This window comes from Salmo trutta, chromosome 8 (genome assembly GCF_901001165.1).
Source record: "Salmo trutta chromosome 8, fSalTru1.1, whole genome shotgun sequence".
NCBI classification, from domain to species: domain Eukaryota; kingdom Metazoa; phylum Chordata; class Actinopteri; order Salmoniformes; family Salmonidae; genus Salmo; species Salmo trutta.
The window spans coordinates 31,476,188-31,493,051 of record NC_042964.1 but is presented as its reverse complement, the minus strand read 5'-3'; the positions used below and the strand labels follow the sequence as shown (position 1 = coordinate 31,493,051).

General features: G+C 40.8%; 2 long non-coding RNA genes across 9 annotated transcripts; both read right to left on the bottom strand.

The window, feature by feature from the left end:
* Positions 1-3,038: 3,038 nt before the first annotated feature.
* On the bottom strand, positions 3,039-10,336 carry LOC115198675 (uncharacterized). Of its 8 annotated transcripts, XR_003879279.1 has the most exons (6): positions 10,257-10,304; positions 9,648-9,704; positions 8,341-9,409; positions 8,071-8,230; positions 4,920-5,032; positions 3,039-3,230 (listed from the first exon to the last, which is right to left on the bottom strand). It is a non-coding gene; the product is annotated as an uncharacterized LOC115198675 (long non-coding RNA). The 8 variants fall into 8 exon arrangements; XR_003879277.1 differs by having other exon boundaries at positions 9,648-10,336; XR_003879280.1 differs by lacking the exon at positions 9,648-9,704 and having other exon boundaries at positions 10,257-10,335.
* Positions 10,337-11,458: 1,122 nt separating this feature from the next.
* On the bottom strand, positions 11,459-12,739 carry LOC115197923 (uncharacterized). The gene is made up of 2 exons (XR_003879111.1): positions 12,457-12,739; positions 11,459-11,802 (listed from the first exon to the last, which is right to left on the bottom strand). It is a non-coding gene; the product is annotated as an uncharacterized LOC115197923 (long non-coding RNA).
* Between the last annotated feature and the right edge of the window lie 4,125 nt (positions 12,740-16,864).

The following is a 16,864-nucleotide window of genomic DNA, read 5'->3' as shown; positions in this document are numbered from 1 at the left end:
GGATCAGTCTGAAACTTTGTACACATACTGCTACCATCTGGTGGCCAAAATCGAAATTAAACAGATTCCTATCTGAAAGTATGGCCTTTCTCTTGCATTTCAAAGATGGAGAAAAAAAATTACGTTTTTTTGTTTGTATTATCTTTTACCAGATCTAATGTGTTATATTATCCTACATTAATTTCACATTTCCACAAATTCAAAGTGGTTCCTTTCAAATTGTAACAAGAATATTCATATCCTTGCTTCAGGGCCTGACCTACAGACAGATTTGGGTATGTCATTTTAGGCGAACATTGAAGAAAAAAAAAGGGTACGATCCTTATTAAGGAAGTCAGCCATATCAGCTATGTTTTTTTTTAAAGGCAGTAAATGAGGCTGAATAAACAGTTTCGCCTCAAGACAAGGCTCCGCTGATAGTCAGGTGTAGCACTGGTAAGATGTTGGGACAGCTTTATGTAGGCCCTAACAGTTTGTGGGCACTGTTTGTCATCGTTATAGTGCAATTAATGTTTTGTTTAGTGGCTTTGCTGGCATGCATTCCACTTTTTCTTCCCCCACCAAGATTTACATGCTAAAATCGCCACTGATTCAGACCCCTTGACTTTTTCCACATTTTGTTACGTTACAGCCTTATTCTAAAATGGATTCAATTGTCCCCCCCCCCAATCTACATACAATATCCCCTAATGACAAAGCAAAAAAATGTTTTGACAAATTTTAGCAAATGTATAAAAACTGAAATGTCACATTTATATAAGTATTCAGACCCTTTACTCAGTACTTTGCTGAAGCACCTTTGGCAGGGATTACAGCCTTGAGTCTTCTTGGAGTTTCTCCCATTCTTCTCTGCAGATCCTCTCAAACTCTGTCAGTTTGGATGGGGAACGTTACTGCACAGATATTTTCAGGTCTCCAGAGATGTTAGATTTGGTTCAAGCTAGACTAGAATATCTTGCTAGAAAATTTATTTGTAGCATTTCTTATACTAATAGACTATTGTACGAGGGATGCAAGCTGTTTACTCAATGTTAAATGCAGCAGCTAATAGAACTCAGGGCCACAGGCCAGGGAGTTTGAAGGAAGAGAGAATGAGGGATGGCGGTAGCTATAGCAGTTATTTGTTCAGACCCGTAACCATTCAGTCTTCATGAAGAGAAAAGAAAGCCATCTGCATCTTATTGTAGTCCTGTCTTATTCAAGCATGTCATTACAATGATGATCAGGACAAAACGTATTTCATTTAACTGTTGAAAGCGAGGAAGCAACAATAGAGAAAGAGGAGGTAGGCTGATAAGCATGTTGCACAACTGTAGGGGAAAAATGAAAGGTATGTATACATCAACCTACTAATGATGAAAATGTAAAGTAGGGCCTAATTGTAACTTCGTAGGAAGCATGTCCTGCACCAAGATCACATGTTCTCTCCCTGGTTCATGGTTTGAAAGAGGTGCATATAGTACAGTCCACACTAAAAAAAGATTAGCTTACTGGAGCTTATTTAATTTACTTTCCCAACAGAGCATAGCTACGTCTATGAGCTTTTATGTTTTTCTGTATTGTGTAAATGTTTTATTTCACCTTTATTTAACCAGGTAGGCTAGTTGAACAAGTTCTCATTTACAACTGTGACCTGGCCAAGATAAAGCAAAGCAGTGAGACACAAACAACAGAGTTACACACGGAATAAACAAACCCAGTCAATAATACAATAGAAAAAGTCTATACACTGTGTGCAAATGAGGTAGGATAAGGGAGGTAAGGCAATAAATAGGCCATAGTGGCAAAATAATTACAATATAGCAATTAAACACTGGAGTGATAGATGTGCAGAAGATGAATGTGCAAGTGGAGATAGTGGGTGCAAAGGAGCTAAATAAATAAATAACAGCATGGGGTTGAGGTAGTTGGTTGGACAGATGGGCCATGTGCAGTGATCTGTGAGCTGCTCTGACAGCTGGTGCTTAAAGTTAGTGAGGGACATATGGGTCTCCAGCTTCAGTAATTATTGCAGTTCGTTCCAGTCATTGGCAGCAAAGAACTGGAAGGAAAGGCGACCAAAGGAGGAATTTGCTTTGGGGGTGACCAGTGAAATATACCGGACACCCCCAGTCCCCAGACCTTATAGGATCCAAATCGAATGAAACATTCAAATCACAGGGGTTTTGCGCCATTATTGAAATGACATTTTCACTGCAGCCTAGGGTAGAATTTTGCACTCACTTGAAAACAACAATGCAATTATTCAGTGCATTGTGGTGTTGTAGGCTACTATAGTCTAGGTAAGATAATTGTATCGTTCCTAAACAAGATCAATGATGCATCTGGCCTGCCCACTGCCTATCAGCTATTCCTATTTGTTCTTGTCAATTCATATTGAAAATTGATGCAGCTTTGAATGCTTTTATATGTGGTATGATTGCTAGTTAGCCTATTGCAGATCTGGACAAACAACCCACCTACCACTATTGTCACTACGAATGGTGGATAGAGGGAAGGACAGACCGTTCGACTGGTAGACTACTGACCTGCAGTAAAGGTTAGCACAGACAAAAGTGTAGTGCATAATGGAAATACCAAAACACCTTGATATAGGGGAGGCGCATGCAAGCAGATGAGGAAATTTGGCTAGGATGAAAGAAATTATATAGTAAAATCTGCAAAAGAGCGATTGTTAACCAGAAGAGAAAAAAACACTACCCTCCCCTGTGCCCAATAAATAAAATAAAAACCTCTCCAAAGCAAAAACAAAAGTTTGACACTCCTCCTCCCAGTAAATTGCAATCTGTCCCCTAGCTAGCTGCAAAATTGTCTAAACAAACTACATGATCAATTTAGGAGTCTCGTTCACGAGTTCAACTTGCAGTTTGTCTGTGCTACTGAGCTGTAAACAGGGTCTCTGCCCAGAGTGCTGTATCACATTACTGGAAACCAAGCACCAAGAGCAGAGCAGAGATGCTTAGCCACAGATACACAGGCTGCATTGCAAGATGGTACTTGAAGGATAAACTGAGTTGAATAATTTGGTACACTGTTTAGATTGAGCACAAAGCAAAAATATATTTTTGTCATGACGATATAAATGGATGGATGTGTTCTAGTCAGTCAAGTATCTCCATACCATTTATTGGCTGATTTGCAGGTAATTGACAGGAGTTTCATGGTTTTTATTTCTGGGGGTAGATGCTCTCATCTGGATTGTTTCTCCTGCATTCTGTGGTGGGAGACATCTGCACAGAGGCAAAGCATGACTGAAGACAGGTTATTGTTGAATCAGTGAATATATAATTTTTTATATTGGAACACAATTGAAGATAATACTACAGTGCACTCAAAGTATTCAGAACCCTTGACTTTTTCCATTGTTATGTTACAGCCTTATTCTAAAATTGAACAAATTGTTTTCCCCTCATCAATCTATATAAACTAGCCCATAATGACAAAGCGAGAACAGGTTTTTAGAAATGTTTGAAAATGTATTAAAAAAAAAAAAAAGAAGAAACTTTAATATCACTTACATAAGTTCAGACCCTTTACTCAGTACTTTCTTGAAGCACCTTTGGCAGTGATTACAGCCTCGAGTCTTCTTGGGTATGACGCTACAAGCTCAGCACACCTGTATTTGGGGAGTTTCTCCCATTTTTCTCTAAAGATCCTCTCAAGCTCCGTCAGGTTAGATGAGGCGCATCACTGCACAGCTATTTTCAGGTCTCTCCAGAGATGTTCGATCAGGTTCAAGTCCGGGCTCTAGCTGGGCCACTCAAGGACATTCGGAGACTTGTCCCGAAGCCAATCTTGCGTTGTCTTGGTTGTGTGCTTAGGGTCGTTGTCCTGTTGGAAAGTGAACCTAAGCGCTAATCTGAGGACCTGAGTGCTCTGGAGCAGGTTTTCATCAAGGATCTCTCTGTACTTTGCTGTTCATCTTTCCCTCGATCCTGACTAGTCTCCCAGTCCCTGCCGCTGAAAAACATCCCCACAGCATGATGCTGCCACCACGCTTCACCGTAGGGATAGTGCGAGGTTTCCGCCAGATGTGACGCTTGGCTTTTAGGCCAAAGAGTTCAATCTTGGTTTCATCAGAGAATCTTGTTTCTCATGTTCTGAGTTTAGGTGCAAACTCCAAGTGGGCTGTCATGTGCCTTTTACTGAGGAGTGGCTTCCGTCTGGCCATGGAGTGCTGCAGAGATGGTTGTCCTTCTATAAGGTCCTCCCATCGCCACAGAGGAACTCTAGAGCTCTGTCAGAGTGACCATTGGGTTCTTGGTCACCTCCCTGACCGACCAAGACCCTTTTCCCCCGATTGCTTAGTTTGGCCGGGTGGCCTGCTCTAGGAAGAGTCTGGTGGTTCTAAACTTATTCCATTTAAGAATGATGAAGGCCACTGTGTTCTTGGGGACCTTCAATGCTGCAGAAATTTTTTGGTACCCTTCCCCAGATCTGTGCCTCGACACAATCCTGTCTTGGAGTTCTATGGACAATTCCTTCGACCGCATGGCTTGGTTTTTGCACTGACATGCACCGTCAACTGTGGGACCTTATATAGACAGGTGTGTGCCTTTCCAAATCTTGTCCAATCAATTTAATTTACCACAAGTGGATTCCAATCAAGTTGCAGAAACATTTCAAGTATGATCAATGGAAACAGGATGCACCTTAGCTGAATTTCGAGTCTCATAGCAAAGGGTCTTAATACTTATGTAGATAAGGTATTTTTGTTTTTTATTTTGAATACATTTGCAAAAATGTCTAAACCCGTTTTCACTTTGTCATTATGGGGTATTGTGTGTTGATAGCTGATTTGTTCTATTTAATACATTTTAGTATAAGGCTGTAACGTAACTAAATGTGGAAAAAGTAAAGTGGTCTGAATACTTTCAAAGGCACTGTATATTAACCTAGCACACATACACACGTGTTACCTGTCCTAGGTGGTCCAAACACCAGGTAAGGAGCCGGACAGGAGGATCCATCTACGATGTTCTGGACTGCTGTGTACTGTTCTGGGTTCTGCTCTAGACCCCTGTGATACAACCTAGGGAGAGGGGGATGGGTAGAGAGAGAAAGGGGGACAAAGAGAGAGGAGGGGGGTTATGTATTGGGGATTTTGGATAAGGGTTAACATGTAAGGCTCAGTGGTCAAAGGTCCAAAAGGAAGTGTGGATCAGGCAGATGGGTGGTGTGCACTCATGTGAGAGGTTGTTTTTGGGTGGTTTGATAGTTTGGTCTCCAGAGGGGAACAGTACATTCCCCAGGCTGTGTCTGTCAGCCAGCTCTGTTGCTCTCTGCTGAAGCCTAGTGGTCAGACAGTTCACTGTGAACTCCACATCAAACCTCAGACCATCCCCGAAGGAGGACAGCAACCTGGAGGGAGAGGATGAATTCCGATTCTCGACACTTGTGTCAAACATCAGGAATCGTCAACATCATTTGCTCTACCAACACACTTAACACTACTCCAGAAGTGTCTCCAAAAAGGTCACTCTTACTCAGTGGTGGAAAAAGTACCACATTTCATACTTGAGTAAAAGTAAAGATAACTTAATAGAAAACGACTAAAGTAAAAGTCACCCAGTAAAATTCTACTTGAGTAAAAGTATTTGGTTTAAAATATACTTAAGTATTAAAAGTAAATGTAATTACTAAAATATACTTAAGTACCAAAAGTACAAATCATTTTAAATTCCTTATATTAAGCTAACCAGGCGGCACCATTTCTTGTTTTTTTATTTATGGATAGCCAGAGGAATACTCCAACATAATTTACAAATGAAGCGTGTGTTTAGTGAGTAAGCTAGATCACGAGGCAGTAGGGATGACTAGGCATGTTCTGTTGATAAGTGTTTGAATTGGACCACTTTTCTGTCCTGCTTAGCATTCAAAATGTAACAAGTACTTTTGGGTGTCAAGGAAAATGTATGGAGTAAAAAGTACATTATTTTCTTTAGGAATGTAGAGAAGTTAAAGTAGTCAAAATATAAATAGTAAAGTACAGATACCCCAAAAAAACTACTTAAGTAGTACTTTAAAGTATTTTTACACCACTGCTCCAACTGTATGAACCAAGTGCCTAAAACCGTAGTGCTGAGCGAATCGCCGAAATTCCTTTTTTTCCTCTGCGGTTTTTAAACAACTAATTGACCGACGGCAGTTCAATAATTTGAATTCCATTTCTTTCAGTCTTTTTATATGAGCTCAATGCACACATTACAGTTTCTTGAGAGATAAATCAGATCCAGCCTTAGTAGGGAGTTATACTTTCCAACAGGTCAATATTCTACATAGTTTAGCGCAGAAAACGTTGTAATTAACTACAATGACCATAATCCATTATTACGCATTGTCGGGTCTTTTTCTTTTATGCCTGCTACGAAAAGGCAGAAGAATACGTGATCGTGAAGGGATAGAGAGCAGCTGTTGCTTCGCGAGTTATCTCTACCTAAAAATACATTAAGTGATTTATAAAAGTATGCCTTATTTACTTTAAAGAACTACAATATAGTGATTTTGTCAGACAGCATATGCTGCAGCTCTATAGAGATGCGATGATGCTTGGAATGAAATAAAGTCATCAAATCAAACAAATGTCCAGGTTCGATCCCAGGCTGTGTGGCAGCCGGCCGCGACCGGGAGACCCATGAGGCAGCGCACAATTGGCCCAGAGTCGTCCTGGTTAGGGGAGGGTTTGGCTAGCCGGGATGTCCTTGTCCCATCGCACACTAGCAAGTTGTGGTGGGCCAGGCACATGCACACTGACTTCGGTCGCCAGTTGTGCGGTGTTTCCTCTGACAGCAATGTATGGGGGGTGATTCATGCCAGAATTAAGCCTCATGAAGCTACTGATACCTCTCACCAAGTCACCTAACAACTTCCTAGCGCCATTAAATAATGCCATGAATTAACATGGACTGTCAATGGAGACAAGTTTGTTTCTAAGGCGTCAAACTGCCGACGCATTCACGTCACGTGACACGTACACGTCATGCAGACAGTGTTCACCTGGTCTTCACTTTGCGTGTCAGTTTGTGTGCAAGTTTATTATGAATGATCTTACCATTAACGCCTTAAAAACGTCTACATGTGTTACGCGTTAGTTTAAGTGTCTGTTTAGTTCATCAATTTCATTTGTCGAAATAGCTTAAGTAGGCCTTTCAAATCTATGCAAATATTATTATTGCAGCCACCATTACTGTGTAGATATGCCTATTTCTTGCATCAATACAAACACATAGGCTTCTTGGTAGCCTAGTGGTTAGAGTGTTTGGTCAATAAACCTAAGGTTGCTAGATCGAATTCCAAAACTGACAAGAAACTTTTTTTTGTCGTTTTGCCCAAGCAAGACAGTTAAGTTAACCCATTGTTCCCAGGGCGACGAATATGTGGATTTCAATTAAGGCAGCCCCCGCACCTCCTCTGATTCAGAGGGGTTGGGTTAAATGCGGAAGACACATTTCAGTTGAAAGCATTCAGTCGAACAACTGACTAGGTATCCCCCTTTCCTTTTTTTGTTGTTGGGGGTAGTCTAGGTCTCTAGTGGTGCATTCAAACCAACTCGGAAGTGGGCAATTTCTGATCTTCCGAATTCAGTGCGTTCAAGACAACTTGGAACTCTGAAAAAAAACAGACTGGGATTTTTGTTTTGAACAGTCATCCAACTCGGAATCTCAGGCATATTTCTCTGACCTGAAAATCACTGATGTCATGATTTGACCTAATTTCCCCACTGTGCACAGTGATGCCGAAACGTTGGTAAATACCCATTAAATTGTTAGGAGATTATACATGCAGTTCGCAACTTTATTTTGATAGTTTATTCACCATCAGTCAACACCTCCACACAAACTATTTTCTTGGTGTGCGCCAGCTCATGTTTTTTTATTGAATAATGTTATTTACCATCTTCCGCTTTTTATGAATAAACAGGCATTGGGGTTAACATAAAATCATTTCAATGCACCCCCACACACACATTGTCACTTACATGCTGTCAGCGTTGGTACTGCTGACAGCATGGCGATGCCACCCACCACGAGGCAGCAAATGCAAATAGTTATCGGAGATTTTTATATTCACCTTAACGGATGTTGACCCCAGCTAGGAGGGAAAGAGCACCACGCTTTCCTGGGTCTCGCCTTCCTTTCGTCCTTCCATTCACCCAGATGTCGAAGCACTTGGTCCCCTTGATTCTTCTCAGGTGGCTCTCCTCATGTGCCCTGTCCATGTTCAGTCTCACCTTGATTAATAATAGAAATGCAATTATGTTTCATATTATTACAAATACATTTCTTATATCTATCTCTTGGAAGTCCAGAAAACAAATTAACTGCGGACAATCATTTTTACCTGGTCAAAAACCTCCACATCCTTCTCAGTCCGTGCCTGAAGGTGGTCTTCAAAGGCGTTCTGACCTGATTCAACAGCTTAAGTAGGCCTATCAAATCTATGCAAATATTATCAACAACTTCCACATCAGGTGGAGTATCAGTGGCGTCAAAGTAAAAAAATTATACTACAGTATATGCAATAATGTTATACAATTGCATTGTTTATGTCAGTTAACTGCTGCGGCTCCCCTCCATATAGCAGGCGATAGAGTGAATACTCTGGAGGTCTGGACACTGCTGTGTTGTGTGAAAAGATAATTACCTTCAGATTGTAATTCCACCATTCCTGGTACCCGTCAAGGGACTTGCCAGTGGCAGTCCCATTGGTCCATTCATCCAAACGTGGAGTCACCATACATCTACACATTATATAACTCACTGTACAATCAGTGTCAATTTTGAAGAAGAAAAAAACTAAATTACTGGACGCCTATGCGAAACAATGCTACTGTGACCTTCCTGGTCCCGTCCCTCAAGTCAGGGAGTCAACACAGGAAGGAGTAATGGATGGATAGTTCATTTATCTCCAAAGCTGCAATCAAGGGGGACACAGTATGGATGAATGATGAGTAGTCGACAGGATATAAATAGCACTTCCACAGCAATTCTCCATAGATCTGCTCTATAATATACTAACAAAATAACAATTAAAATGTCTATCAAAGTCGTGATCATATAGTCGATTTAACAATTTCTAATAATTCCTAATTTACTATAATAAAAAATATTGTTTCCATGTGTAATCTCATATTTACATCAGAATAAACTATCATCCATTTTAGTATTCAAAATATATCAAATGAACCTGAAAGATTACTCAACGTCACACTCTTGTGGCGAAGAAATATAATATCTAGAATGTACCACATTTTCCTAAGCTAACACAACCAGGCTAATACGCTGTTAGCTGGTGCTCGTAAATGTATAAAACATATACTTTATACATTTGTCATAAATTACCTGCAAACATGGGACACACACACAGTGTGGATGAATGATGAGTAGTCGACGGGATATAAATAGCACTCCTAAAGAAGATGCATTTTCAAGTTAGCTACCAACTTCAGAGGGAACTTTAACTAGCATAAAACCCACATGGCAAACAGGTTCGGCAAATAACATATAAAGAGTGGCTTATTTGACGCCAAATCAACAACATTGGTTACTAATAACATAAATTGCTAATGTACGATGTAAAAGGTGGATTTTATGATGTAATGTCAACTTTATACATTTCTATCCCAGGATCATACATTTTCAACTCACCTACAGCAATTCTCCATAGATCTGCTGTGGATTACCCAGAATCCCATACCTTTATCACTGAGTGTATTAGACAATGTAAACATACTAATCCACCATGAGGTGGCATAATACCCATGTTATGCAGGAATATAACAATTTAATTACACCATTATACTACAACCATTACATTAAACTGACATTGACTAAAACCAATTAGGCTAGAGCTAACTAGCGCTTAGCCAAGCTAAATGTGGTTAGCATCAAGCTAGCGAACTGTTAAACGCTATTTTCGTACAAATATTAACACTAACACATTTTATCGTGCCGTCACATATTTACATATATTACCTAAAGTAAACTGAGCCTTTGCTCATAGAATATAAAACAAATTGAATCTAAAACGTTGTGGGGGGAAAAAAAATACAGAAAGTTGATGTTAATCCCTTCTCGTTCATGTAAACCATTACCGTTAGGCTAGGTTGCTAACTCCATTACTTACAATGGGGAATATACCAACCAGTTTTTCACTCAGTTAAAACTGCCTTCAAACATCACCAAACTCATGGACTATGTAATTAACCATGTTACCTCAATATTTTGAGTCGTATTGCATTTTTGCACATTGCATACCTGAATTAATATGGTAAAATGAAGAGGCAGAGAAACGTTCGTTTTCAGAACTAGTCATTCTCCATAACGAAGAAGAAATGTTAAATATCTCACTAACTCACTTCATTGACGTCACAGCTCCCCTAGCGGCAGTAATTATAAACAGACATTAAATGCAAATACCTGGGAGGCAAAATAAACAAAATAAAACATTAAAAATATCACCATACATATGTGTGTCACATACACATGGCATATGCTTGAGTACTACCTTGCCATCTCTGATCTGCTTGCCTCAATAAATTAATACTAGAACATTGGTAGCCAGGAATAGCTATTTCAAATCAAACTTTGTCACATGCACCGAATATAGGCAAGTCAGTTAAGAACAAATTCTTATTTACAATGACGACCTACCCCAGCCAAACCCTAACCCGGATGAAGCTGGGCCAATTGTGCGCTGCCCTATGGGACTCCCAATCACAGCCGGTTGTGATACAGCCTGGAAACTAACCAGGGTCTGTAGTGATGCCTCTAGCACTGAGATGCCGTGCCTTAGACCGCTGCGCCTCTCAGGAGTCCCAAGCATGTATTTTTTGTTGGTTCTGTATATGTTGAGTGATCACACATGCCTTAGCACACAAAGGTTACTTTGCCTGCTTGCAAATGTGTGCTAAAAGTGGGGATGTTTCATAGTATTTCTGATTAACTCACCACCACCAATTAATTTTATTTTTCACAGATATCCACGGAACCACGACTGCAATATAGGCCTACACTCAGATAAAAAGGTGCTATCTACAAACTAACAGGATTCTTCCGCTGTCCCCATAGGATAAACTTTTTTGGTTCCAGGTAGAACCCCTTCTGTGTCTAGGTAGAACCTTTTTGGGCTCCATTCCACAGAAGGTTCTACATGGAACCAAAAATACTTCTACCTGGAACCAAAAAGTTCTCTCCTTTGGTGACAGCCAAAGAACCCTGTTGGAACCCCTTTCTCAAAGAGTGTACTCAATAAGTGTAGCCTGTTAAGTTTACACCATTTGATTCTGTACTCAAACATCTGCCTGGTATTCAAGATAACAAGCAACATAGCACCACCACCTTTCAAGGTTTTTGTCAACCTCTGCTCAGACTTAAATCACAGTGTTCCAACAACCTCCACCAGGGGTGACTGTAGTATCCTCAAATGGACAAAAAGGAGACACAAGAGGCACCCCACACTCATTTTAGATCCCAATGGGTCTTTATTTTCATACTGTATGCTCTCACTCTCATCACTATCTTCTTTGCCATCTTATCAAGTCTTTACGTGGAACTCCATCCATACACACATACTATAGCATCTTGCTTACATTTCTCCCATTTTAGGCATCCAGCTGAGGTCTTGAATGGATCATGTGACACAGATGGGCACAGGGGTATATGTACAGTCATTTTTAGAGTGGTGGCAAAGTAGTTGAACAGGAGAAGAGGATGTGGTTACTTGTGGAGGGAGAACAGTGAGGGTGGTGGGTTGAGCACCTGCAGTGAAGCTGATTGGTTGCTCTGGCTCATCACATCTTGACTAAAAGAAATTAAAATAAATTATTTCGACATTGCCATAGTTCAACAGCTGAAAAGCCGTCATTAACATACTCCCAGAGACAGCAATATATTCAGTAGCCTACCCATCCCCATTTACAGTTGTATTCATCAATGAAAGAAATTATACTATAGCACATTCAATTACATTACTATTGTAGACTATAGACTATTCCTGTATCTACCTTGTACACTAACGTAATCATTGAATGAAATAGCGTACCCATCCACATTTACAATTTAATTGATCAATTAGATAAATAATACTAGCAAGCACATACAGTTGAATTGTTGAAGAATAGGCTACTACTGTATCCACACTATATTAGGATACCGTTGTGATATTGTCAGGCATGATTTTAGGTCTTCAATCGAAGTTGCATGTTGTACCTCGTTTCCCTTCAGTGAAAAATAGCTATTTCATTTACAATTGAATTAATCCATTAAATAAATAATACTAGCACATCAAATTACGTTATTGTACACTAGCCTCGACACAGTAAATAATATTGCCTACGTACTTTCGACAATACGTTATCAACAATTTTTTTAAATTTTCAAATAAACCAAATTTGCCTTAATACAGTAGACCTAAATATTTCCTAGCGATATCACAATTTAAATATAGCCTACTTACTCCTTATTTGGATTAAGGACATCTTGGTAATTGTTTTCATTGTCTCGAATAAGTAAACTATCCGGTGCAGACACTCGAAAGTCGCTTCTGCCGCTTGTACAAAACAAAAAACAAATGAATGTCTGTGTCGCCGCCGAGCTCTCAAATACCGTGCCAGTCTCCCACTCTATGAACGGTCACTGCAATACAGATTCATTGGGACGTCCTTACCCTAAACTAACACTAAACGTAGCCAATTTACATTTATACTTGGCTACCCGGACTATTTGCATTGTGTCCCCCCCAACCCCTCTTTTACGCTGCTGCTACTCTCTGTTTATCATATGTGCATAGTCACTTTATCCATACCTACATGTACATACTACCTCAATTAGCCCGACTAACCGGTGCCTGTATATAGCCTCGCTGCTGTTATAGCCTCACTACTCTATGTAGCCTCGCTACTGTTATTTTTCACTGTCTTTTTACTGTTGTTTTTTTATTTCTTTACTTATCTATTGTTCGCCTAATGCCATTTTTTAAGTTAAAAATTGCACTGTTGGTTAGGGCCTGTAAGTAAGCATTTCACTGTACACCTGTTGTATTCGGCGAACGTGACAGATAAACTTTGATTTGATTCAATAGAGGTGTGGACATCCCAAGGATTCAAATAACATGGACCCTCTATGAACGGCTCTATTCGACTGAGAGGACATCCGAAGGATTCCGAATAGCAACTATGAACTCCTCTGAAAGCCATGGACAAAACTCTTATTGGGTGTCTGATGTGGAACTGGTAACAACACAGTCTGTGATTGGCTAACAACATTTCAATCTGTATGCAGCAAAACAAGATAACATACCATGCCATGAGGTGTTGAGGGAAAGACAGATTATCTATAGATTGGACATCATCTTTTCTAGGCCATTAGCGATAACAGGAAATACACAAGCCGTAGGCTACACTATAGTTTGCCTGCTTGCACGGGAAAAATTTTACATTTATGGTTGAGACTGAATTAATATAAATATAAACTTTGCACATTATGACTTTCATTAACACGCGATGCAGGTGTCACGCAGACGTTAGTAAGGTGTTGGTATAATGTCATGTAAGTGAGACGCGTTGGTATCATGTCATGTCAAGTGGTACGGTTGCCTAAGCTTATATATGTCCCTTATCACCCCCCATAGCAGTGTGTCAACAAGCAGTGCGGCTTGGCAGGGTCGTGTTTCGGTGGATGCATGGCTCTTGACCTTTGCCTCTCCTGAGTCTGTAGCTATGGAACAAGACTGTAACTACCAATTGGATATCACGACATTGGGGAGAAAAAGGGGTAAAAAAAAATATTTGAATAAATGAAGGTAATTAAGTGATAAGCAGTAATGGTCTGTCACTAACATCAAAATATTATAATTGAACTGTAACCAAACCAACCTCAAAAAGCACCAATAGCTCAGCACTGGTAAACAGAAACAGGATATGACATCACACAGGGAGCAAGAGATGGCTGGAGCAGTGGTGCCCTGTATGTCCCAGGTTCCCCTGGTGTAAGCTGGGTTACTGTAAATGCACTTTGACAACTGCTGATGTAAAAAAAAAAAAAAGCCATATATAATTTTGATTGATTGATTGTATATGTAGAAGTAATGTGCAGGTAGGAAGTAGCAGTGCCAACACTGCTAAGTGGCTGAGTCCACCGTTCTCTCCACCCCAAACACCTCCACCGCTCCCACCGTCTGCACCCCAGCCCCCTCTGACCACAGTTTGACCCACCAGACTCTTCGCATATTTGGGCGAAAGTGTCTGGGAACGAGATTAAATCAAACACAACTGAGAACACACACAACTTCATAGAACAGTGAACACATTCATCTCTCACAAAAAACACACTTTTATGAGTATTATGGGTAGGGCAGACTAAAACAACTGACACACACAAGCACACAGGTTTTGTTAGACTTCAGTGCGGCTCTTGACATTATCAATCATAGTCTGTTGCTGGAAAAGCATATGTGTTATGGCTTTACACCTCCTACTATATTGTGGATAAAGAGCTACCTGTCTAACAGGTAACTAAGATTTTTCAATCTTTACGAATGGCATGCCACTGGCTTTGAGTACATCCAGTGTGTATGTATGCGGATGACTCAACACTATACACATCAGCTGCCACAGCAACTGAAATGACTGCAACACTTAACAAAGAGCTGCAATTAGTTTCAGAAGGGATGGCAAGGAAGAAGTTAGTCCTAAATATTTCAAAAACTAAAAGCATTGTATTTGGGACAAATCATTCACTAAACCCTAAACCTAAACTAAATATTGTAATGAATAATGTGGTAATTGAGCAAGTTGAGGAGACTAAACTGCTTGGAGTAACCCTGGATTGTTAACTGTCATGGTCAAAACATATTAATACAATAGTAGCTAGGATGGAGAGAAGTCTGTTCATAAAAAGGTGCGGCTCTGCATTCTTAACAGCACTATCAACAAGGCAGGTCCTACAGGCCCTAGTTTAGTCACACCTGTACTACTGTTCAGTCGTGTGGTCAGGTGCCACAAAGAGGGACTTAGGGAAATTTCAATTGGCTCAGAACAGGGCAGCATGGCTGGCCCTTGGATGTACACAGAGAGATAACATTAATAATATGCATGTCAATCTCTCCTGGCTCGAAGTTTAAAAGAGATTGACTTCATCAGTACTTGTATTTGTGAGCGGTATTGACATGTGGAATGCACCGAGCTGTCTTTTTGAACTACTGGCACACCACTCGGACACGCATGCATACCCCACAAGACATGACACCAGAGGTCTCTTCACAGTCCTCAAGTCCAGAACAGACTATAGGAGGCGCACAGTACTACATAGAGCCATGACTACATGGAACTTTATTCCACATCAAGTAACTCATGAAAGCAGTAAAGTTAAAAAACAGATAAAAATACCCCTTATGGAACAGCGGGGACTGTGAAGCAACACAAACATAGGCACAGACACATGCATACAAACACACAATAACATACACTATACACACACGTACACATGGATTTTGTGTTGTAGATATGTGGTAGTAGGGGGCCTCCCGAGTGGCGCAGTGTTCTAAGGAACTGCATCAGAGTGCTAGCTGTGCCACTAGAGATCCTGGTTTGAGTCCAAGCTCTGTCGCAGCCGGCCGCGACCGGGAGACCAATGGGGCGGCATACAATTAGCTCAGCATCGTCCGGGTTAGGGGAGGGTTTGGCAGGCAGGGATGTTCTTGTCCCATCACGCACTAGAGACTTCTGTGGCAGGCCGGGCGCAATGCACACTGACACGGTAGCCAGGTGTACGGTGTTTCCTCCGACACATTGGTGCGGCTTGCTTCCGGGTTAAGCGGTCATTGTGTCAAGAAGCAGCGCGGCTTGGCTAGGTTGTGTTTCGGAGGACGCACGGCTCTCGACCGTCGCCTCTCCCGAGTCCGTACGGGATTTGCAGCGATGGGACAAGACTGTAATAACCAATTGGATACCACGAAATTGGGTAGAAAAAATGGGTAAACAAATACATAAAATACAAACATAGAAAAAAGACGTGTCTGAGGGCACACACTTAATATGTTGTGACATCTGTTGTGAATGTATTGTAATGTTTTTGAAAATGTATAATTGCCTTAATTTTGCTAGGAAGAGTAGCTGCTACCTTAGCAGCAGCTAATGGGGATCCATAATAAATACAAATACAAATACACGTCCACACTCACATTTGTGGAGATTAAGATGTGTGTGTCCTGGTGAAAGGAGAGGAAGGTCATGTTTTTCTGGACGTTCTTCCTCAGAGGGAGCAGCATCAGAAGCAGCAGGATAACCCCTTCAGAGAGGAAAGAGGGTACAACACAGTCTGCCTCCTCACTTCCTACACACACACACATGCACACACACACGGGTTAGAGCCTTCAGATACATACCCTCTAACAGTTCCCATCAGGAAACACTCACTCTACCACACCACACAGACACAGGCGCACACAAACACACACACACACACACACACACACACACACACACACACACACACACACACACCTCATAAGATTCTCAGTATAGACTTTAAGCCGTTCTATGTGGAAATGATTACCATGTGTATGTCTGTGTGTGCTCATCCATTCCTGTGTGTGTGTTATCTTCTATAGGAAGTGGACTGGCTGGTATGTCTATGGATGTTCGTCTCCACTGAACATGTGTAGGATGTGAGGGATTGTAAGGGAGAATGAAGATTCTACACACAGCGAGTCAAATACAAAGTCAGTTTAGTTAATCTCATATTACTCAGTGTCCCTGTCCCTCTCGAAAAACTGAGGGAAATATGTCATACTCTATTACAGGTGTATTCAACTCTTAACCTATGAGGTCTGGAGCCTGCTGTTTTTCTGTTCTTCCTGATAATTC